Source organism: Heterocephalus glaber, unplaced genomic scaffold (assembly GCF_053883595.1).
Source record: "Heterocephalus glaber isolate CG9 unplaced genomic scaffold, H.glaber_assembly_v1.0 deba00001593, whole genome shotgun sequence".
Taxonomy (NCBI): domain Eukaryota; kingdom Metazoa; phylum Chordata; class Mammalia; order Rodentia; family Bathyergidae; genus Heterocephalus; species Heterocephalus glaber.
The window spans coordinates 13,561,534-13,584,827 of record NW_028258368.1 but is presented as its reverse complement, the minus strand read 5'-3'; the positions used below and the strand labels follow the sequence as shown (position 1 = coordinate 13,584,827).

At 33.0% G+C, this 23,294-nt stretch overlaps 1 protein-coding gene and 1 long non-coding RNA gene across 10 annotated transcripts in view; both read left to right on the top strand.

Moving 5' to 3' along the window:
* The window catches only part of Qki (QKI, KH domain containing RNA binding), a 148,107-nt gene that overhangs the window by 2,077 nt on the left and 122,736 nt on the right, over nt 1-23,294 (top strand). The gene's annotated exons all lie outside the window — the stretch shown is intronic.
* Nucleotides 5-6,851, top strand: LOC147823348 (uncharacterized). Its single transcript, XR_015444069.1, has 2 exons — nt 5-5,632; nt 6,653-6,851. It is a non-coding gene; the product is annotated as an uncharacterized LOC147823348 (long non-coding RNA).

The following is a 23,294-nucleotide window of genomic DNA, read 5'->3' as shown; positions in this document are numbered from 1 at the left end:
AAGTGTTGAAGGCACAAACTATTGTTTTCTTCTTACGATATTTTAGTTGAGTTTAAGTTTTAGTAGTAAGAATTTACGACTTTTTTCAAAGTCTTTAGAAGAAATCTTGTTTGTCCTTTAAAATGAAAGTAGACCATGACAATATGTAGAGTCAACCAAAATTAAATTTCATCTTCAAAATGTTAAATTCGAGCAAATAACGTAGAATGCATAAGGATTAAAAAAAATTTGAGTTTCTCTGATTAGTTTTTTTTTTTTTGGTACCGGGGATCGAACTCTCTGATTAGTTTTTAAAAGGTTTCTTATTTGTGCTTTTATAAAAGTTAACCTGAAATCTAAATTTGGAGTTTATTTCCTGTTAAGCTTCTTGCTTTTGGTTTTAGTAATTTTTAATTGTTCAAATTTAGAAATTTTCGTTACATATGTCGTTATTTCTAGCAAGTTTATTTATGTTTTTTTGCCAAAACATTCTTTGAGTTGTAAATGTCGAAGACCAATAGTTTATTAGGGTATGTTCTAAGTAATGTTTCCTTTTTAAAGTATTTTACTCATCTTAGTCTCTCTTTACTTTCAGCCTTTTCAACCCAACAGTGTAAAAGTTGCTTGGGTTTGGTAGTTTGTTTAAAATGGACAGTATAATGACTAGGAAGTTTGATTGTTTTTTATCAGTCCAGTACAAACATACAGGAAAAGGGGCTGTTTCTTCGTATGAAATAGCTGCTTCCTGTAATTGTTGGCCTTTTAATAAATGTAATTTGTCTTAAGAAAAATAATTTTTTTTAAGTGCATCATTTTGTTTTTTGTTAGATGATTTAATTGTGAAATTTGTGCTTTACCAATCCTTTATGGCCTGTCGTTGACCAAAACAAATTAATTTTGACTTCTGTTTGTGGTTGGGAATTACATTTTCCTTTGTCCTTTACACTTGTTAGAAAAATTGCTTTTAAATTCAAATGAGACTGTGAGTTTAATGAAAATAGAAGTAGATATGTTCTCTGATAATTAGGACTTTTGAATGAGCTTTAGGAATTTTGTTTTAAGATACTTTACAAATAAAACCTTTGAAGAATTTTCCTGTCAGTTTGAGAATTTTTATTTGGCTAGTTTACAGATTTGGGAATTAAGCTTGCTGGGTTTTCCTACCTGATTACAATTTGAATGCTTTAGAAAGAGCATTTTAATTACGTGCCAAGTTAAAATTAACCTTTAGTTTATATTTGTGACTATGGTCAATCTTTCTGTTTTATTGTTAGATTTTTGTCAGAAGGAGCTGTCTTTTCTCCCAAGTATCTTCAATATGGTTGTTTTTGAAGTCGAGAATACATTTTAGGTTGGGCCAGTTATAAGGCAAATAACTTTAGTTGAAAATGTTATCTTTTATTAAAGTTAGAGATGATTACAGGATTACAGATAAAACTTGCATTTTAAACTATCCTCTTCAAGTTTTTAAGTGAACCCTGGAATCATCCCTGGTAAAGCTACACAAAGAGTTAGTACCACGGAGTTTTTTAAAAGGCCTTTCTTTGTCATGAAAATAAAATGTAAACAACAGTAGTTAGTGCAGATTGTGTTTTTACGAAGTTTTGCAGTGAGACAAGGTGAAGAATGAAATGTTTCACCTGAAAATCCCAAGTAGGGAAAAATGGAGAATGAGGTATATTTTAAAATTAGATTTTCAGTTTTCTTTTTTCTTTTTTTGTTTGGTAGAGGGGAGGTTAAAAATGATATGAAAATTAGAAAATGTGAGGAAGGACATAAAAATAAATCTATTGTGAATTTCAGAAAAATCAGTGTGGCTTAGATCTGTATAAATGGTTTAAAGAAACATTTTCATATTCTGATTGTCTTTGGCAATACATTTTGCCTCTTAAATATATGAGCAAAAGTATTTCAAATTAAAACTTGCTTTATTAATCGTTTTTAATAAACACATTAACGCCTATTTCATAAGCATTCATTATTGCTTGTGCTTTTTGAGACAGGGCCTTGCTACTTAGTTCAGGCTGGTCTTGCGCTTCACTCAATAGCCCAGGTTGGCCTCAACTGGTGGGAATCCTTCTGCCTCAGCCTCCCTAGTGCTGAGATTATGCATTCAATATTAAATGCGACATACCTAGTTTTCTTGCACTTTTTTTTTTTTTTGAGAAACCTTTCTTGTCTATAAAGGCTTTGGTTTAAAAATTAACATGACTTGCGAAGATTTTGGCTGCAGAGTTTAGTACAAATTTAGCTTTCTTTTGTTTGAAGATGGAATCATTGTTGACAGTAATCAATATCTGTGACAAACAGATTTTACTTAAAGTGAAGTAATTAATCTTTTCTTTAGGAGCTAAGATTTTGCTTTTGTACATAAGCCCTTGAATTAGTTGTATTGATAGGAGGCTGCTATTTATCTCCACTTTTCCCCATTATTCTCTCCTTCCCCTGGAGGTGTCTGTCACCAGCTATATAAGGCAATAATGGGAAGGATCATTTGTATTGTATTATAGATTATGTAGTACTCATTTGAGGCTTTTGAACTTTAAACTGCTTTCTGTGTGGAATATGATTACTTTTTAAACTTTATCCAGTTAACATATTTTGTAGAAAAAGTTGTACTTTCAAAGATATGTGCACAATTAAGTTTATAGAAATAGATATCTTTGTCAATCTTATTTGCCAGTGTTTTTGGTATGAACTCCTTAACTGAGAATATCAAGCTAAAACAAGCTTGTTTGACTTTTGTTTAAATTTGTTTTTGCAGTGCTGGAGATCAAACCTGGAGCCTTAGTGCTAGACAAGCACTCTATCACTGAGCTGTTCCTCAGCCCATATTTGACTTTTTAACTTTTGTTACTGCATTGTTTTCATCATCCTAGAAGTGGAACAAGTGATTTTTGTTTTCTTTTTTAAGGGAAATAGAGTGCTGTGACAAAAGAAGTGAAGTATAATAAACCCTTCTGCTTTGGCCAGGCCTTAGTGAAGCATTCAGATGCTCTTTTTTTTGAGGCCAACATACTAAGACATGTAAATTTTTTTCTTCTGTTTTTGGTATTAAGAGAATCAGTTACACTAGTGTGATCATAGAGGTAGTTTTTTATGAACTGGAACTACAGTATAATTTTCTTGAGAAATTTAATGTAGGTGACAATTTGTTTTATGTATTTGATGATGCATCTGTAAGCAAAAATTGCATCTCAAAAAATGCTGTGACATAATTTGGTTTTGTTTGTTGGTAAAAGGCAGCAATTTTCTGTTGTTACCATGTCAGCTGGTGTGAAAATGTCTAAAATCTATTTTTAGGCCAAGAGATTAGGGATAGTGAGTAGGCCCCTGTCAGGAGGTCATACTTAGAATTATAAACCTTTTTTTCTCCTATCGGAGATTGAACTCAGGACCTTGTGCTTGCTGGGTGGGTGCGGTGCCACTGAGCTAAATCCCTGGCCCTGTAAGGCAATTTTAATTTACGTGGCTCATGGAATTTCATTAGCCATGGAATTTTACTTGCCATTAGAGAAGTGTGAATTACAAGTGCAGGGTTTTTTTTTTCTTCTTTTTCTCATGATGAGAGCTTTTAGGGACTGCACCTACCCTTTTTAAAAGTTGGCCTTTCAATTTTGGGGTCCAAAATAGCCAAAATATTTGGTGTAAGATTTCTTACTGCATTCTAACATTCTGCAGAAAAACTAATTATTATCACAGCGTTATTTTGATTTTACAGAAAAGCAAAATAAACATTAAATTTATAATGGTCATTACAGTTTGTTACCATGACTTAAATTGTCTAAAAGTACAACTCCTGGGTTAGGTGCTGCTTTCGATGTAGTTATTATCATGTTTTAACATTAGAGTATCATTATCTGCTTTGTTTTTGACTACCCTGTTAGAATTCCTTCCTTGAAGATACCTGGGATGTAAGACCTTTCTTGAATTAATAAACAGAAAACAGAGTAACACTTTTTTTGACTTCTAGTTTCCCTAAAAATGGGATGTGCACATGATTTTTTTGGATGAAAATTTGGAGGTACCTTTAGAAACACTAATACTTTGAAGAAATTAAGCAGTTGTGTAATGACACTTAAAGAATGAGATACATAGAGCTTTTAAAAAATAACTTTTTAAAGAAATCTTAGTAGTATTTATAGTCTTGCTCTCAAGATACTTAATTTTACTTTACTACTCTTGATGAGTGGGAATTAGATAAAATTGATTTACTTAAGCAATACAGTTCCCAGCCAGTCCTTAGTCTGAAATATATCAGTCGATAAAACAAAAACTATCAGTGCTCATCTCAGTTCTTGAAAGTTTTTGCATTTACAGAATTATAAACTTTTCTCTTAGTCGTTTACCTATAGAAGTCAATATATAAATCTTGTACTATGTTTAAATCACAATAAATAGAAAAAAGTCCTTATCTCCAAGTGCTGCTTTGGTGTGTTCACTTAAATAAGGACCATTTGCATAGTCTTAGTTTAGAAGAAAGCTCAGTATAATAATCATATGCAGCATATTGTCATTTGGTACAGGTAATTTTTAAAACGGGTGTATCTTGAATTTTGAAACAATGCTATTACGTAGAATATGGATAAACAAATTTTAGTTAAATGTAACTCCTGTTACTAAAACAAGTCTGCTTTATCAACAAAGATTAAAAATTTGCAGTGAATTTTTAAAAATATGTAGCTTGCAGAAGATAAGTTGTTTAGGATTCTTCTAATTAGCAAGCAGATGACTATTTGTTTTCACCATTTGTTCAGCTTCTTGAAGCAGAACCACTACTTTGCAAAGAGCAGTCCTATCAAGTCTACACAAAATCAACAAAATCTTTTTTGATGTTTATAAAGTTGCTTCATATATTAATTCTAACCTGTATGCTTTTTTGAACTTCATTTTGAGGCTGATGAAATGAATCAATTGGCTGTAACATTTCGGTCACATTATTTATGATAAGTAGAATTTGTCAGGTGGGGGTGTTTTGAATCATTTTCAGAGTGTCAGAAACAACGCTAAAATACAGTTAAGTGCCATTGGTTGAATGTTATGATCATGATACAAGGAAAGGGCATGTGCGTTTGTGTTTTAATGTGTATGTCTGTGAGGGGAGATACGCAATGTATGTGAGATGGCCTTGAAATATTTTCAGAGTCAATGCTGAAAACAAAGATGGTTTCTGAAATAATGTCTGCTTGGCCCTAGAATTGGACAAGTAGCAGATACTTAGTTGAAATCTTGCTGTGGGCTTTAGTGTAAGACAAATCTTTGTAACAAAGACTGGTTGTGAACACCTGGTCAGTAGCAAGTATTTGGGGAGCTCTTACCTTTAAGCTAATTTTATTTTTTGAAATATTCAGAAAAAAACCAAAAATACATTAAAATTTTAGTGTAGAACTAGGAAAATGCATGATAAAAAACAAACTTACATTTTTTTAACTGAAACTTTTTTGTAAACTTTCAGTGTCATATTTTATGGAGTCTCCGAATTACCCTATAAGTAGAATTTGAAAAGACAGGAAAAAAGAGAAGAGAAACATTTCTTTACGAATGTCTTGATTGTAGGGAAGATTAAAAATATTAACAAAGGATTGTATTATTTCAGGGCTGTGGGAACCTGAGAATTGAGAGATATCTTCATTGCCTGTGTGCAGAGACCCAGGTCTGGAGAGTTTGTGACTTAATCACATGACAAGGGAAGGCTGTGGCAGAGTTAGAGGGAGAATCACTGTTCTGCTTTATGATTTGTTTTGTGGTATGCTAACTTGTGTGTGTAACTGGGGGGAGGGAACCAGAATATTTCTGTATGCTGAGAAATGGCTTTTGTCTCTGGTTATGAACATAAAATGCAAATGGATTTTTGCTAATTCTGAGGTTTATTAGTCCATTTTTTTGGAGCTAGACTATGAGAATACTTTTTAAAACCATAAAAACAAGAACTTTTTGGTAATTTAAGAGGCTAATAGAGCAGTAATGTTCTTAGATTTTAACACACTTAAACATCTTTGTAACTAAAAGATAGAGCCTCAGTTATTTCAAAATAGCACAGATTAAATTCAGTGTATAGTTAAACAGTGTTGTTACTGTTTTTAAGCTATTACTATTTTTTGTGACTGTTCAAGGGGAAAACAACCTTTCTAATTGAAAGATAGGATTATATAGAGGCATAATATTGCTAAGTGATTCCAGTCAGGAGCATAGACTTAGATCAGTTTTAGATCAGCATAGGGTGAATAGGCTAGTGATTTATCAGAGAGACAATTTATTATGAAGTGAGTGGGAATGGTTACTCACTAGGTGACCGCTGCATACTATTACTCATGTCAACATCTGGAGGATGGTTGCTCATTTCAAGTATATTTAAAAATTTAAGTTTGAATTATAGTTCTTTGCTGTTACAATCAGTGTATCACTTTGATGCAGTTGTCACGTGGCAGGTGAATAGATTTAAAAAATAATAATTTCAAACTCAGGACAGATACAGATTACTCTGAAATTACTTGTACCTATTTCTCTACTATTGATGCCATTACTGCTGTTCCAGGGATAGCACCATTGTTGTGACAGGTATTAACCCTGCATGTGATGTGTGTGACTAAAGATACAAAAAAGAGTTTGTGTTGATGTCATATGCTAATGAGACCATGAGGTGAAGTGGTAAAAGAGTTTTTTTTGACTATAGGTGTGGATTTTACTCTTGACTGAAGCTAATTGATGATCTTCGATCCTCTTTTGAACTTGAGCCAACCTCGTCCAAATATTCTGAGGCTGAAGTATATAACATACAAAAAACTGCTATAACATAAAAAAACTTGGTGATACAACGAACTATCATATAAGCAAAGCAGGTTGTAGAGGATGAGGAATGAAAAAGGGAGAAAGGTAATTTGTTCATGTGAATGTGGGCTAGTTTTTATGGAACACTAATTCCTAACAGGTAATAATAGAAATCATATTGAACTGAAATGTCTAGTAGAGTTTTCTTGAGAAGAGGAAACTTGTTGATATTAACATTTGGTGGTGCTCAATGGGGTGAATGGGAAGGTGTAGAGAGCCTTCTGAGAGGGGGGAAGTGTGGCAGTGGTAATGACACATTGTAAGTTGTCTTTTTCAGTACATGTATATATGTTAAATTAGTTGGAATGGCAAACATATGGAGAATAGTAGTGGGGATTAAGTGAAGACTAGATTGAGAAAACTAGGGCTGAGTTATGATAGGGTAAATACTAGAATTAATAGCTTAATTTTATTGTGAAGGTTGTGGGAAATTATTGAAGTACAGTATTGGATTATCTGGAGATGTAGCAATGGTAAGCTAATAAGAGTGTATTGAATATATAAACTCAAGGAGATAGAAATTGGATGCAATGCGAAGAGTTAAACTTGTTCAACTCTTGTTAATTAGGTTTTTTTTTTTTTTTTCTTTTATGGTACTGGGAATTGAACCAAGGGCCTTACAAACAGGCAAGCATGGTACTGCTTGAGCTACAACACCCCCAGTCTAGGAGTTTTTAAAAAATATTTTCTCATAATAATAATGAACAAAAGTTTTTATATTTTGAGCTTTCTATGTTGTAGACTTTAGAGATTTAAAAAAATTTGTTATAATTAGAAGCAAACAAACAGGTTTTTCTCACCTCCCCTCTTCACAAATTAGTATATTCATCCTGAGGTATCCAGAACATGTGAGACTCAGTTTAGCTGTCAGCCCAATTTTTGGTTAAAGAGATTTGAGCTTTCCTTTCTGTGAGAGTTAAAAGAGAAATTGAAGAAAGGGGACTGTGAGGAATCAATTAATTGGTTTAGCTTGGAGAAAAATTTGACTTAATCTCATTGATCTGTTAAATCTTTGTGTTACCAAGTACAATGAAGACTTTCTGAGAACTTTTATTATAGTCAACATCCATTTCACTTTTACTTAACTATATTTTTGTTATGTAATGTAGAGATACCTTGACATTTGCTCCCTGAATATCTTTGTATCAGTTTTAAAATTAACATTTTTATATAGTAACATCACACTGAACAAAATAATCTTACAAATCCTGCACATAATAACCAGTCCATACTCACATTTCTTTATGGCATTCATTGGTTTTTTTTTGGTCCCAGGCACTGGGGAATGAACCCAGGGCCTTTGCTCTGAATAGCATCCCCAGCATCTCCTACACCAACCTCCTTAAAAATTTTTTTTTTTGCCTTTGATTCAGGTTTTCCCTGGGATGCCCAGGCTTGGTTCAAATTTGTGATCCTCCTGCCTCAGCGTCCTTAGTGCCAAAATGTTCATCATAACTGAATTGTCCAAATGAGAATCTTTTTGGTATGACTCATTGAATTTGATTATGATTTTAAATTTTAAAATCTAGAGCCATCTTTTTTTTTTTTTTTTAATGACTGTGATTTACCTTCCTTGTCCAGAAATTGTTCCTTTATTCTATGGGTACCTAATGGTACATTGGAAGTTACATTTAAAGGATAAAATAGGTTGAAATATTGCATCTTTGGCTAGAGTGCATCAGAGGTGCCACTGTATTATGTTGCATCACATCGGGGGCAGAGTAACTAGTTCCACCAATCTCCAGCTGAGATTGATACCTGGATTACAATTGTGATAGACTGATCCTTCTGTAAACTTAGATTTTTTTTTTTTTCTTTTTGGACTAGAAGTAAATCAAACACTAACATTAGATTATTACATCAACCATTTATACTATGGTTTTATCCAGTTGCTAATCTTTGCAATGATGATTTTATATTTAACAACTACTATTTTAGGTGTTCTTTGAGAGTTTTTGTCTCACCAACAGGGAATGGATTGCTATTTTGAAGTAAGTTCCTAGTGGGAAAGCTAGGTAGATGCTTATTCTTATTTTAATTATTCTTTGGTTCCCAAAGTTAAATGTTGGGTTGCTAGTTGCCTCAGATGATGAGTAATGAATTTTTTCTTCCTTTCTTTTTTGAGATGTCATTATGAGCTCATGGACTTTATAGGGTGAATATATTTAAATCAACTGTATAATTTTTGATATTCATGTCACAACTTTGACTAGTGATAATCAAAGGGTTCCTGTGTCTTGAAATCTTCCTTGCTTTCTGAGGTAATAAAATGCCCCAACTATCCCTTGTGCCTTCTCTGCCTAATAGCTAGATTTAGCCATTTCTCTAAGCTTGGATTTTTTTCCCCCAAATAGGAATGGTTTTAGAGACTTGAATTAAGGTGCTAAATGTGTTCATTGTTGGGGTCAGGTTATTTCCAGGCCATTTTCTGTGAACACATCTAGACAATACTGATTTTAAAATTCATGAGTTTGTATTTTTTTCAGTTTAATTTTAACATTATTGTTAGTTTTATAGCTATACTTGTTTTTGCTATCACCAAAATAATATTGCTCTTGAAAGTGTTATAATCTTTAAATCATAATATTAGTAATAGTAAATTATTGAATATGTTTAAAATTATCTTGTTCATTTCAGACATGTTACACATTACAGGTGCAAGTAGTGACCCATTGTTGTAATTTATTACAATTTTCTTCTTTTTTTTTTGGACTTAGCCCAGGGATGCTAATTTATTATTTTTTAGTATATCCTGTTTTTGACTTTTTGATGTTGGTGCTTATTATCTGTTACTTTGTTGTTGTACAGACTATTTTTATTAGCTTATACCCCATACACAGCAGAAATTAAAGAAAAATGTATATACATTTAAAAATGGGAGAGTGGAGTGTGTGTGTGCATGCATGTTATAGTGGTATGATCCAGAAAGATAGTTATCTTAACAGGAGATAGTTGTTCTTTTTAGACTAGGGCTTTGTATGTTAACCATGAAGGGTAAGAACCAAAGAGAAAAATAATAAGCAAAATGTTTTATTTTAGCAAATTCTCAATTTTAGTAAAGGAATATACATAAAGCTTTTTATTGAGTTTTTAGAATTCTTTGAGGTAGAGAAAGCTCCTGGATAGAAATTAAGTTTTAAAATTGTATTTTGAAGCAGTTGCAAAATCTCTACTGCAACTTTTTTGTTTTCAAGAATCTTTAATACTAAGGAACTTTTGTTCCAGCAGATGGGGATATTCATACACAAAAGAGAGCATTTAGTGATTAAAATGTGTTGAAAAATAAGTCTTGCCAGAATAGAATATTTTACTCCTTTAAATTGTAAAGGAAGAGTTGCTCAGAAGTATTTCAAATAGCAATTATTAGATTTAATATTCGAGGTGGGAAATGAATAAGTTGTGCTGTTTAAAGAACTTGTCTTTTTAAGAGACCATATGTTGATATGTTGACATACTGAATATAACTGGTTTAAAATTTCAGATTGACCACAGCTGTTTTCTGAAGTAGTTTTTGCTTTTACAGCTTTGTTGTTTGAAAGATTGTTTTGATGAAGAACTAAGTCACATATATTAAGGTTTTGTGGGGGTTTTTTTGGCAATACTAGGAATTGAATCCAGAGTCTTTACACCTGGCTACACCCCCAGCCCTTCTTTACTTTGAGACAGGTTCTCCCAAAGTCAATAAATTGCTCAGGCTGGCCTCAAACTTACAGTCCTCCTGCCTCAGTCTCCCAGACTGCTAGAATTTCAGGCTTGTGCCAGGATGCCTGGTGCAATTCTAAGATCCCTAACCAGGCTATTGATTTCTGATTATTAATATAAGTTAGGAAAGAGTGTGTGTCACGGTTTACTAATATAGGTGTTATATGAAGAGGAAGTTCTTTTGGGGATCACAGTTTATTGTAGTAATAAAAAATTACCAGCAGTAAAATGATAATCTTATCTCATTTTATTGTTGTAGTTTATAGGTGTATAGCTTTCCTTGTCAGTTTTTTTTTAGTTAGGTAAATAGTATATATCTTGCTTTAGAATGTGCTTTACATTATGTTCTTTCTCAGATATGATTTGGAAGTGTGTGTTTTTGTTAATGGTTAATTCATTTAAATTATATTTTTCTTGTGTAGTTTTACTGAGCTTTAAACTGCTAAGGCAGTTGTAAAATACCATTTTTTTCCTTCAGTCATTTGAAATTGAAGTCTAGACATGAGGAAAGAATATATCTTTTTTTTTTTTTTTTTTTTAATGTGGAGAGCCATGGAGGAAAAGACGGACTGGTTCCTTTGTAGAACTGATAAAAACTTGTATTTTGCTTTTTTTCCCACAGACTCTTCTCTTTTTCTGTTATTCTTACAACATAGATAATTGTATATGCAAATGTTTCTGATTCATTTTTGGCAGAAGCATGCTATGGCCTTTTTCCGTCCTGAGAAAAATAGTGGTAAAGACTGAGAGATATCATAGCACACTATCTTTGAACTTTAATAATGGAAATTATTACTCTTCAGGAAAAGTTAGGAATGATCAATTTTGTGTATATATCGTAAAGATTGTATTTTTTTAAGGATTGTATCTTACAGTTTGTGAACTTATGAGAAGCTTGAAGTTTTTCCTCCTAGTAATCATTGAAAATTGTATTGTTAAAAGTAGATATTTATTTTATTATAATAATCTTTATGAGAAAAAAACCTGCATTGTCAATTAAAAGAGGCAATTACCCACACACAGTGATAATCACTTAAAATTTTGGTGACTTCTAGTCTTTTTTTACCCCCCTGTATTAATGAATTGAAACAAAATTGGGGGCCTCCTGTAATACCATCCTTGTGTTTGTTTTTTTTAAATAAATTATATCATGTGCATTTTGCGTGCCGTTTCTGTTGAAATCCAGGTTTGTTTGTTTGTTTTTTGGTACCAGGGATTGAACTTGGGACCTTGCACTTGCCAGGCAGGTGGAGTGGAACCACTGAGCTAACTCCCGGGCCCTAGGATGTTTTTGCTAATATTTTATGTTATTGAGCTGTACTAGAGTTATTTAACTCTTCTATATTGGCCCTGCCATTTAGCTTTCAGGAAGTTATAATGATAACATAAAATGGTCTCAAGTTCATTAGTCACTTTTGTAAAAGGTTGCATAAGTTACTAGTGTTCCTTGGCTCTGTGAATATCAGAGTTTTTTTCAGTGTGTTTCATCTGAAATAGGCATTTTTTTTGCTGCATAGCAGGATAAGTGATTATGATGCAACATGTAATTTTCAAATAGTTGCATATTTCACATTTAATTTTTAGTGATTTATAATATTTGACATTTTATTCAGTAATATTTGAGTGTATACTATATGGAATATTGTGAAGGATACATCAGAATTTTTAGATTTGTTTCTTCAGTTTGTTTGCATAGTTGGGTAGTAGATATAAAATGCAATACTATATAAAGCAGTATAAACCTAACAAGGGGACAAAAGCCAGGCTCTGGAGAGGTTACTTTAGACTAGGGAGGCTGGTTCTGGAAGGACAAGTGAATATTTAAAGTGGAGAAAAGATAAGGATGTGGTGTTCTAGACACAGGGAACAGTGTCCTTGAGTAGGAAAACATTCTGAAAGAAGTAATGTAAATATTTTCTATGGAAAAGAGAACTTTTATTTCCAGAGTTTGAGAGATAGTGGGTGGTACTTTTAAAGCTTTTCTTTTTTTATATTGTGCTTAGTCATTCATCTACCCCTAAGCACCACCACCACCCTTATTTCTGTTTTTGGTTTCGCTAGATTTTCTTGACTGTAGTCTGTCCGGGCATTAACTTATATTAGAGTGTGATGTATTAATGTGGTAGATTGCTATGCTTTTGCTCCCTGTCCTTTGTTTTCAGATTTTCTTTTTTCTTTAGCTGGCTCTTTTTCTGGTTCTTTTGGGATGGGGTTGTATTTTGTCACTTTTTATTAACTATGAATGTGTAGTTTGACTTTTAATTCCTTTTTCCCCCTAGCACATGTGGATTTTACTTACTTAGTCGTTTATTTTGGTTCTCTTTTACATGTTGGTGGCTATGTTGGATTTAAGAATATAGCTAGATGGGGCTGGGGATTTAGTTCCGGTGCCTGCCTCAGAAGCACAAGGACCCGAGTTTGATTCCCAGTGCCAAAAAAAAAAAAAAAAAAAAAGAATATAGCTAGGTGTATACTGAAAGAGGTGGTTTGGATTACTGAGTCTGTTTTAGAGTGATGAATCTTCTATAGATGAATTGTTAGCATATTCTGGTCTGTATGTTATGGTATGAATTTTGCCAGTATGCTTTCCTTTTTCCTTCCTTCCCCTTTGCTACTGCACTAATGGCTTGAGAGATTGAGTATTTTCTGAAATTACTTTGTAAAGTAATACCTTTTGTTATTTCTTTTTGGAACTAATGTCCTGAGCACGTATTATGGGAAATTTTAGAAAGACCTCTGGCTCTTGGGAAAGGCAGTTTTAAATAATAATTGCTTGGTTTTGATTTTAGTATGTATGTATGTATGTATGTATGTATTTGGTACTGTGATTGAACCTTGGGTCTCATGCTTACTCCCAAAGTACATCCCTAATCCTTTGTTACTTTTGAGACAGGATCTTGCTAAGTTGCCCAGGATGCCCTCTAGCTTGGGATCCCTTTTCCTGAGCCTTTGTAAATACTGTAGTTGGAATTACAGGTGTATGTTGCCACCGCTGCCTTACTTATTAATCTTTGAAAGAGTATTGTGGTTCAAGTCAGATTAAAAGTATCCTTTGAAAAAAATAAATTTCCTTTAGCAAGGGCTTCAAGTTTCAGCTTCAAAAAAAAATGTTCTTTCTAGTTTTTGTTAACAATCCAGCCAAATGTTTTAATACTGAATTTTGTTTAGTTCAAATGTATTCGTTATTTAATCAGGAAAAATTTTAAAATGTAAATTTCTAAGTAGAAGAAAATACAGAATCCTGACAACTTAAAACATCACACTGAAATTTGGTTTTAATTCAGCATATGTTGTCATATATCCCTGGTTGCAAGTCTAAAATTATACATTAGGAAACTACTAAATTGTAAGGTAAAGGAAGAGAAATTTAAACGATGCAAACTTAAGCAGTGATATGAGTTTTGTGAGATGTAATCGATAACCTCTTGCATTTTTTCCTGTGAAGAAAGCTTCATCTGTGTTAATCTTTTTCCTCTTAAGGCAGTTATTCAGTCATACAAAGTTTTTATCGCCTTTAGTTGATGATCTAGTTTGCAGCAGCCTTTAAAAAAGGGAAGTATAAGGATGGATGGATTAGCAATTTTAAGGCCCAGAAGATTTTTGTAAAAATAAAAATAATGTTTAGGGACTGGTGTGTGTGTGTGTGTGTGTGTGTGTGTGTGTGTGTGTGTGTGTGTGTGTGTGTGTGTGTGTAGGGGGGTGATTCAGTGATAGAGCTCTTGGCTTAACAAGTGCAAGATTCTTGTTCAAATCCTATGACTGTGCCGAAACCAAACCAAGAACAGCTAAACATTCAGAGTCCAAAGAAATCCTGATATTTTAAAGCTGGAAACGATCTTAAACTCAGTCTGTCTTTTATTATATATGTAAAAATGTAGTTTAGGGTGGATATGAAGATACAGGTTAGCAATTGATGGTTTCAGGAATGGTAGATAAGTTGGCTCTTGTGCAGAAATACATGTATACAGTAGCAAGTTAAGGATACCCTTTGGGTCTGATCCTCTTCAAGGAGAATCTGTCATTTCTTGACAATTTGTCTAATGTGTCAGACACTTTCTGATGTAATTTAATTATTTTTTAAACTATTTTGTTGCTTGAAATATCAACCTCAGGGTATTTTTAAATTTTCCTCCAAATGAGAATAAATTTAAACCAAAGAATGTAGGTTCTCCTAGGTTCATGCTAGTTTCCATTAGCATTTTTCAACAGGCCAAATCCAAGTCTAGGAGCAGTTCAATACATTTTTGCGTAAAAGTTTTCACAGTCTGTATTTTACACAGTATCAGTAGTTTAAAATCTTGTTACAAGAGTGGTTAATTTTCCCCATTGTTTTATAGATCACTAGGTCATTTACTCTTGGGTAATGTGAAAAAAGTCTAAGATGAACAATAAAGTAAGAAAGCCCCACTTAGTGTCTTTTGAATACTTAGTGTGGGTACTTTATCCATTGCTAGACTAATATTTAGAAATGTTTATGTTGATGTTCTGTAAAACTTGTAGTTTTACAGGCTAACATAAGCTTATCTAAAATTTGAGGGATGATTAGTTGAGAAGTACCTAAAAATTGACCTTTTATAAATCTCGAGTTAAAAAAAAATATGAAAAGTACCAGATGATGAGTAGCAAGTAGTGGGACAAAAGTTTTATGTCAAAATGTGTCAAGGACCAAATTCCATGATTTAAAACAGTTGGGTACCAAGGTGTGATTGTGCCTGTATCTCGATGGAAGAAATATGCAAAGAAAGGGAAATATGTGTGTAAATTTTTTTTTTTTTTTTTTTTTTCACTGGTAATCGAACTCGTGTCCTTGCGCTTGCGAGGCAGGCGCCGGAACCACTGAGCTAAATCCCCAGCCCCATGTGTAAAATTTTTAAAATGGTATAGAGAAATTCTTTGTTAAGCTAGAATATATGTATCTACGTATATTTATAAAACTAAGCTGAAAGTTTCATGAAAAAACTACCTGTGTACTGTAAGGTAACTGTGTACTGTACTACCTATGATACCACATAGTATTTTTCTGTTCTATTTCATTTTTTAAAATGCTGGTTATGATTATATCCCATAATACTGATTTAATTGTGACCTGTGCAGTTTTAGCGTAACTGTTGACCCTTGCTATAATTTGGTTTTCAACAAACTTTTAAAAAATCCTTTTAAATCCAGCACTTCACTGGATGCTGGATAATACAAAGACGAGCAAGACATAACCCAGTCCTCAAGAAGCCATATAATGGTATGGAGAGAGAGAGACAAAATGAGAAACTGAAGTGCTGAACTCCTGTAATGGAGGCATGCCCAGCTTAAGATAGAAAAAACTACATTATTTTAAAGCAGGAAGATGAAAATTTCTTCTAGATTATTATATTAAATAATCTGACAATTCTCCTAATTATAGGCTTAATATGAAATCTCTTTGTGTTTCTCCCTTCCTCTTGGTAGATTGAAAATGAATACTACTGAGTTTTCTTATAAGAGATTGTGAAATTTTGGCTTACTGACCAGAAAATTTAAAAAATATTATAGATAAAAATTTAATAAAAGTAAATGTCACAAATGAGTAATATTCTCTTAACATACACCATAGTGAGTAGCTTTAATGTCATTATTTGGGAAATATTTCTCTTTAGACTTTTTCTCTGACTTGTTAAGAAAGGTAAAGTCGGGTAGAAATATTATGTTAGCATTTATCTTTGACCATTGACTGCACAAATGGTGAAAGCTAAAAACAAAGCACACATTTTAAAATAATTGAATCAAAGATGGATACTAATTATCTGACACTTAAAATGATTTTAACTTTATTGCAGTTTGGAAATATTTTGTATATTGACTTTTGATCTTGTGATTACTCAAAATGACACAATCTAAAAATTAGAAGTCTTGGAGTTAGGAGTAAAGCGCTTGCTCACCTGTTAGGTTTAAAGTCCTTGGTTTGATCCCTAAAAAAGAAAAAAAAATTACATTTCCCCTAAGAACCTTACAGGAAAGCATGGTATTTCTGTAGAATTTAAGTTTCCACAGGTTATGCAATTGTTACAGATTTTTCATGTGAGTGATAGACTCCTACATCAGGTTGAAGAAGCTAATGCCTGAGTGGATGTGTTGGTTGCCTTAGAATCATTTTTGCTGTTAGCAGTGAAAAATGTTTTCCTTATAGTTCTTGTGCATCAGGCCATGGAATAAAGCACATTTTTATAATAAAGGTGATGAATTTAACCGCAAACTGGCAGCCAAATGGAAATTGTAGACCTTGATACTGGGAGAAAATTGCCTATAAAGCAACTCTTTAGAGAACAGGCTTTAAATTTATCCACCCATTTCGACATTGAGGAGAACATAGGAATCATAGGATATTTTGCTTGGCCTGCTTAGTTCAGATGAATGACACTTGAGTATTCTATTTAAAAAGCTAAAGACGCTTGGTTTAAAGTTGCTTAAGCTTTATACATAAAGACTTTCACACATATATTTTTGCATTTTACTAAAATTTAAAATATTGCTGTCTTTTGATATATCAGCACATAGAATGCTGAATTGAATTTATTACATTTTGAGGAGTATGCTGTGTATTTCATGTTTTTACCCTATATATGAGAAGCTGTAGTCTTAATTATAAACCCAGAGTATTCTGTCTTTTAACACTCCATTGATAGAATGTCACTAGTACTTAGTGTTTAATGTTATATTTAAATAGTTGATATTATAAATTTTAAACATGGGATGTTGCAGTTTATTTTATGGGAAATCTAGAGTTTTTCATTTTTTAAAAATAAGTGGCTAGTGGTTATTTTTTAAGGGTTAACCTAAACATTGATCTACTGTGCAGTATTTAGAGTGTTTAATCCTGCACCCAGGTACATTGTACATGTACACAAAAATTTGAGCCCCCCCCCCCCCCATGATATACATAGTCACAAGGTAGCCAGCTTCAGGTTCAGAGAATTTCTTGTGACTAATAAAAGTGAGACCTATCTATGGATGGTAATGTTTAGAATGTAAATGTGCTAATGTGAAATATAAAAATAACATTTTTATTGTATTTGTTAAGACTGTGGGTTCCAGCACTTGGGAGGCTGAGGCAGGAAGATTGCTGCAAGTTGGAGGCCAGCCTGGGCTTACATAATGAGTTCAAGGCCAGCCTGAACTATGTACAAGACCCTGTCTCAAAAATGCCCACCCCCCAAGACTATGGGTTCCAAAGGGGAAAAAAAAGATTACTTCTGGAAGGCTATTAGATTTTGCTTGAATACACAGACATTTCCTTGATTATATTTTCTGAACAGCACAGTACAGGATGTAATGAATGTGGCTGTGGTTTAGATTTCTTTAAGTTTAGATTTAGAGAAGAGTTTAATTTTAAAGCAAATGTGGGAAAGCTGATTTGATTATTTGATGATTGAGAAAACGGGACTAAAAAGAAGGAAAGATGTTTTACAAATTCTGTGGATGCAGGAAGCAGTTTATTGAGGTTGTGGACTTGAGACTAAAGATAAGAAAAGCAAGGAGAAATAGAAGTATTACCTTTTTAATTTTCTGATTAAACTAAAAACCAGTAATTGGATTTTTGTCATTCAAAGTGGTTTCATTTAAATTAAGTGCCAGACTTGATTGTATTACATTCATATGAGAAGAGACAGTAACTTGTAATGGTGAAGATACATTTGAATGTTTGTTACCATCAAACACTTGGATTGAGATTACAGTTGTAAAATAAGCCAACACTTTGATTCCATTATCAGTGATAGAGATATTTGGTTAGTGATTTCATTTGGCTTAGTAAGTAAGCTGGGCAAGTTTAAAACTCAGAGTTAGAGCCTACTTCCTCATGTTAAGCCTTTGTGAGAGAAATATGTTAATGCTAATACTCCTGATCCATCCAGGGAATCAATATGTGGAAACCTTTATTTTTTTAAATAAAATTTTATGAAGTTTAACATCTAAGCTGAAGCTATAATGAAGTGTATAATTTGGGTATATTCATGTATAATTTTAATGACTTTATTGCGTAGATATAGGAGTAATACTAAAACTTACTCTTCGTAGCTGGCTGTACATTTAACATATTGATTATCAAAGTATAATTGCTTGAGTATAACTACTTGTTTAGAAGCTGATGCTAAATTCATTTTCTGTGTATGTTGGTGGTGGCAGTTTATATTTTGAAAAAGGTTTTCATTGAGGTATGCCAAATCCAATCCAAAGCACAACTGTTACAGTGGTAAATATAGCCATGATTTAGTTCAGGATTGTTTGTTTATGTCAAAGCCTGAAATACCTCAGGTGTCTTAAGATCTAGAGTTGTTGTGAATCATTTGTTTGAACGATCTTATCACCCAACTAACTGAAGATTATAGTATTGTCAGGGTGCTGTAAAGTGAGGAGAGTGAGCACAGTAATGTAGATTCAAATTGGCAGTATAAAGAGGTGATGCTTTTCAGTAGTTCTGTTTGCTTTTGTTAGATAATTATTTTAAGGTTTTGAGTTATTGTTGTGCAAATATACATTACAAAGTTATGAAATATGCATTACAAGATAGAATGTTCTCCCCAAAGCTCTCCTTTCCCCAAATTCATTTGAGGTTAAAATAATTTTGCATTCCAGAAAAGAGCTGACCTTTCAAAAATGAGTATGTTGTAGGAAAAGTGCTATAGAGACCATTTGCCCCAATATTTGGAAGTCATTTTTCATAAGCTGTATGTACTGTGGGGTTCCTACTCTAGTAGTTTGTAAGGTTTTTTGGATTTTAGAAATATTTGAAGAGGAGCTTAGTAAAAATGAGTTGGAAAAATTTATAGCTGTGTTCTTGTTACATTCTGCCTTCATTCCCTATTTATGATCATTTATTTGCAAAGAGCATTTGGTATATCTTTTCTGGGTTTTTTTGGGTTTTTTGCCACCTGGGATCGAATTTGGGTCCTTGTGCTTGTGAGGCAGGCTGCGGAACCACTGAGCTAAATCCCCGGCCCCTTTCTAGGTGTTTTTTATGCTTATAGAATCTGGAAAAAGACCAGTTTCAGACTTCAGATATCAGATATTAACCAGATGAGCACACACATCGATGCAGAAATCTAAAATGCTCCAAAATCCAAAACTTTGAGGGCTGGTAAGATGCCATAGTTGAAGACATTCCACACTTGATTTGTGTGATGGATCACAGTGAAAATGAAGGCACACTAAAAAAATTATACGAAATCACTTTCCAGCTATGTGGATAAGGTACATATAAAACAAATTAATTTCATCTTTAGACTTGGGTTCCACCTTCAGTATAATTTATGTTCATGCAAATATTCCACAATCTGAAGACAATCAAAATCTGAAACTCTTCTGCTCCCTAGCATATTTGATAAGGGATATTCTACCTTTTATTTAGACCTGTTATAATTGCATCGTAATTATATTGATGAGCAATGTTAATTTGGATATGTGCATTTTATGTATATGTATCATCACCACCTGTTTTGTAAATTGTTTAAAAGTAAAATTTTACCTAACTAGTGAGCTAATCTAATAGTATTTCTCTTCTCTTGTCCTAACAAGTGTATTACATTAAATTATCTTTAGTTATTGTAATTATAGCTTTAAGGAAGCCTGTTGTTGACTGTGTAAATAGATTCCTTGATTTGACAGGGTCATTCTTTCTCTTCTTTCTTTTGCCTATGAAATTATCCAACTAAATACGGTAGAGCTTGCTGTACTAGTCTTCTGCTTAGTTTTTGGGAGGAGTGCTAGGCTTAAAATTGTATTAGGAGATTTGTTTTAACTCACATCAGAGGTTTATCTTAATGACTGGATTTAACTAATTTTCCCAGTTTCGTTGTGATGATGGTACTAGATTGTTAAAATAACTTTTTAAAGATTTTGTTGTATACTAATAATTTTCCACTTATCCATACAAACACAGTCCTTGGTGAAGACAGATCTTTGTTCTTAGGAATTCCATTCATTTTGAACTTTATACAGTAAAAAAATTCTTACTGGTTTCAAGGAACAGATAACTTATTCAGCAACTTGCGTATCTAAACTTTATTGTGGTACTCTAAAATACACAATTTTTATTGATCTCTGTCTTTGAGACGTTTGTGAATAAACTACAAATTACCTTGAGCAAGAAAAACAGAGCCACTTACCTGCATAATCAAAGCCACTACTTAAAATACTAGTCCAGTGCAAAGATGGGAGCAGGAGTCAGAAAATTTAGTCTTGAAACAGTTACGTAAAAGTGAGAGTTTTAAGTGTTTACAATCTTTTTTCTTAGTGTAGCAACCAAATGAAGTCATAGAGCTCTGGCTGACTCTTTAAAGATTCTTTGTCTGTTCCTCACATCTGGGTGTTTATATCCCAGAACACTAAGCCACATGTATCATCCCTACCCCTTAATGTATTTATGTGGAAGCTGGATCATACCTGTGGAAGAACTGTAATGACGTATTACTTACCAGTGTTTCTCCCGTACTTCTTTATATCATAAAAAGATAGGAATTAGTTAGTAATAACAGATTCTTGACATCTGTTTTGTTCCAGATACTGTACAGATGAATATTTATTGAAAAGAACTTATTCTACTCAGTTCAGAAGTTCAGCTCTTTAATGATATCCCATGTTCTTAGAAAAGTAAACATGGACAGTGAAACACTCAAATGACTCGAAGGATACAGTTAATTCTTGACAGAGCTTAGATAAGATTCTTTCATCTTTCATTCCAGGTTTAATTTGGATACTGTATACTGTTTTTTTCTTTGCTCTATTATTACTATATATCTTTGCTTTTCCCTATTTTCCTTTTTATCTTTATCTCCAGTTCTACTTTCTTCCATCTTTTCTCTGTCTCCTATCTTTACTGCTTTCTCCACTATTATGTTCACCTGCTTCAGCAGCAGCCTCATTTAATTCTGAAAATGTAGTAGTAATGTTTGAGATGCTGTGTTGAATAAACAGCTTTTTGGAGTCAGACCTAAGTTTGAATTTTGACTTTCACTTAGAATTTATGTGATTTTAAGCAAAAGAACTTACTCTCCTTATCTCAATTGCCTAACTACAAAATGAAGATAACGCTAATACCTATAAGGAAATCTACCTTACTACATTATAATAATAAAAGCCTTTAGCTCCAAGAGAGACTTGTTAGGGTGACTGTGTGGAAAGAAATTAGATGTCATAACTCTGAATTCTGAATTTGAGAGATGTCCCACTTGTCTTAATTTATGCTGATAGTACTACCACCACTGAACTCTTTGATTTCAAGTAACATCTTGTGACATGTCAGTCCATCTGTAGGAAGGGTTTGGCTAACAGTAGAATAGGGATGGAAAGAACTGGATAGTGTGATTATAAAGGACAATTCATTTTAAACTGTGTCCTGTAGAGATAACTCCTGGTACAGTGTCTGGTGAGCTTGCTTTTGTGGGGACTTTTTTAGACCTACCTACTGTGGGAAGCTCAATCTGAAGCATGAAGAAATCCAAACAAAAATAGGAACTCTTACTGAACCTGAGTTCAGTTTTCTCTGGAAATTGATTCTAAGAATGTCCATTTCTTAGACATTTTGAACCCCATGGCCACTGCATCTAACATAATATCTTTAAAATTGAATAACCTCCTTAAATTGTCTTTCAGAATGATTTTGAGGAATAGAAATTTAGTAAAAGGACTAATTACTACTTTACATTATGAAATATGTTGCCGCACTTCTTTGAGAGGCCATTGTGGAGTACTGTGTTTCAACTCTTTATTTTTACTTCCTTATGCAAAAATGAAGATTGTGGAAATTGAGGACCATGTCTGTATTTGTATACTATTCTATCCCTAGGGCTTTGGTCAGTGCTAGGTACTTTGTCACTACACAGTACATATTTGTTAAATGCATACCTGAAAGCATGTTGTACCATTTGATTATCAAGACATTTGAAAAAAATAGATGATACTTTGTTCAGGGCATTTCTATTTTACTGTTTGTACTTTCAGGAAATAAAAATATTTTATTATAACCTTGACATGGTTAACTAGTATAAAAATAGTATAGTGTTGATCATGACTTTGTTGGCTGTAAATGGAGGGATTATGATGAAAAGCAAGAGGAATATAACAATCTCTGTTGCAGTATTGACAAATGACAGCCTTTTCTTTATAGATTGTTTTTTTAAAGTAACTAAGACTAATCTTAGGTATCCACAGTTAACTTTATCTGAGATACACCAGAGGAATTTAGCATTGATATAAAGAACATGTGTTAGTAGCAGAATGTTCTAAATCTCTCAAATCTAGAGTAAAATGATCAAGTCCTTTTCAGAAGCACAGTACGTTTATGTTACTTTAAAAGGGAGGCGAGTAATCTAATAGAGTTGTCAAAAATTGTTGATGGTTGAGTGAAGTTACAAGACTGTTTTGTAGCTTTTGCATGTTTTTGTGTTAGAAGTTGTAATAACATTTTTTAAAAAGGTGTGTTTACCATGGATATAGATATTGGGAATGTAACAAAAGGCAAAAAGAAAGCGATTGGCCCTCCCAGAGTTCATATTTTAATGTGAGTAGGCAATAAGCAAGTTATGTAGTATTTTAAATAATATTAATTAGGGAAATAAATTGAACACGATGAAAAGGCTCTGGAATATTCTAATGGATTGGGGCAAGTTGCAATTTTACATAGGCCAGAGTGAATCTCCTTGAGAAATTGACATTGAAGCAGAAATTTGAAAGAAGTAATGGTATGAGCCATACTGTGCTTTGGGAATAGCTTTTCAAGTGGAGAGAATAATCAATGTAAAACCTTAAGGGTGCTAGTT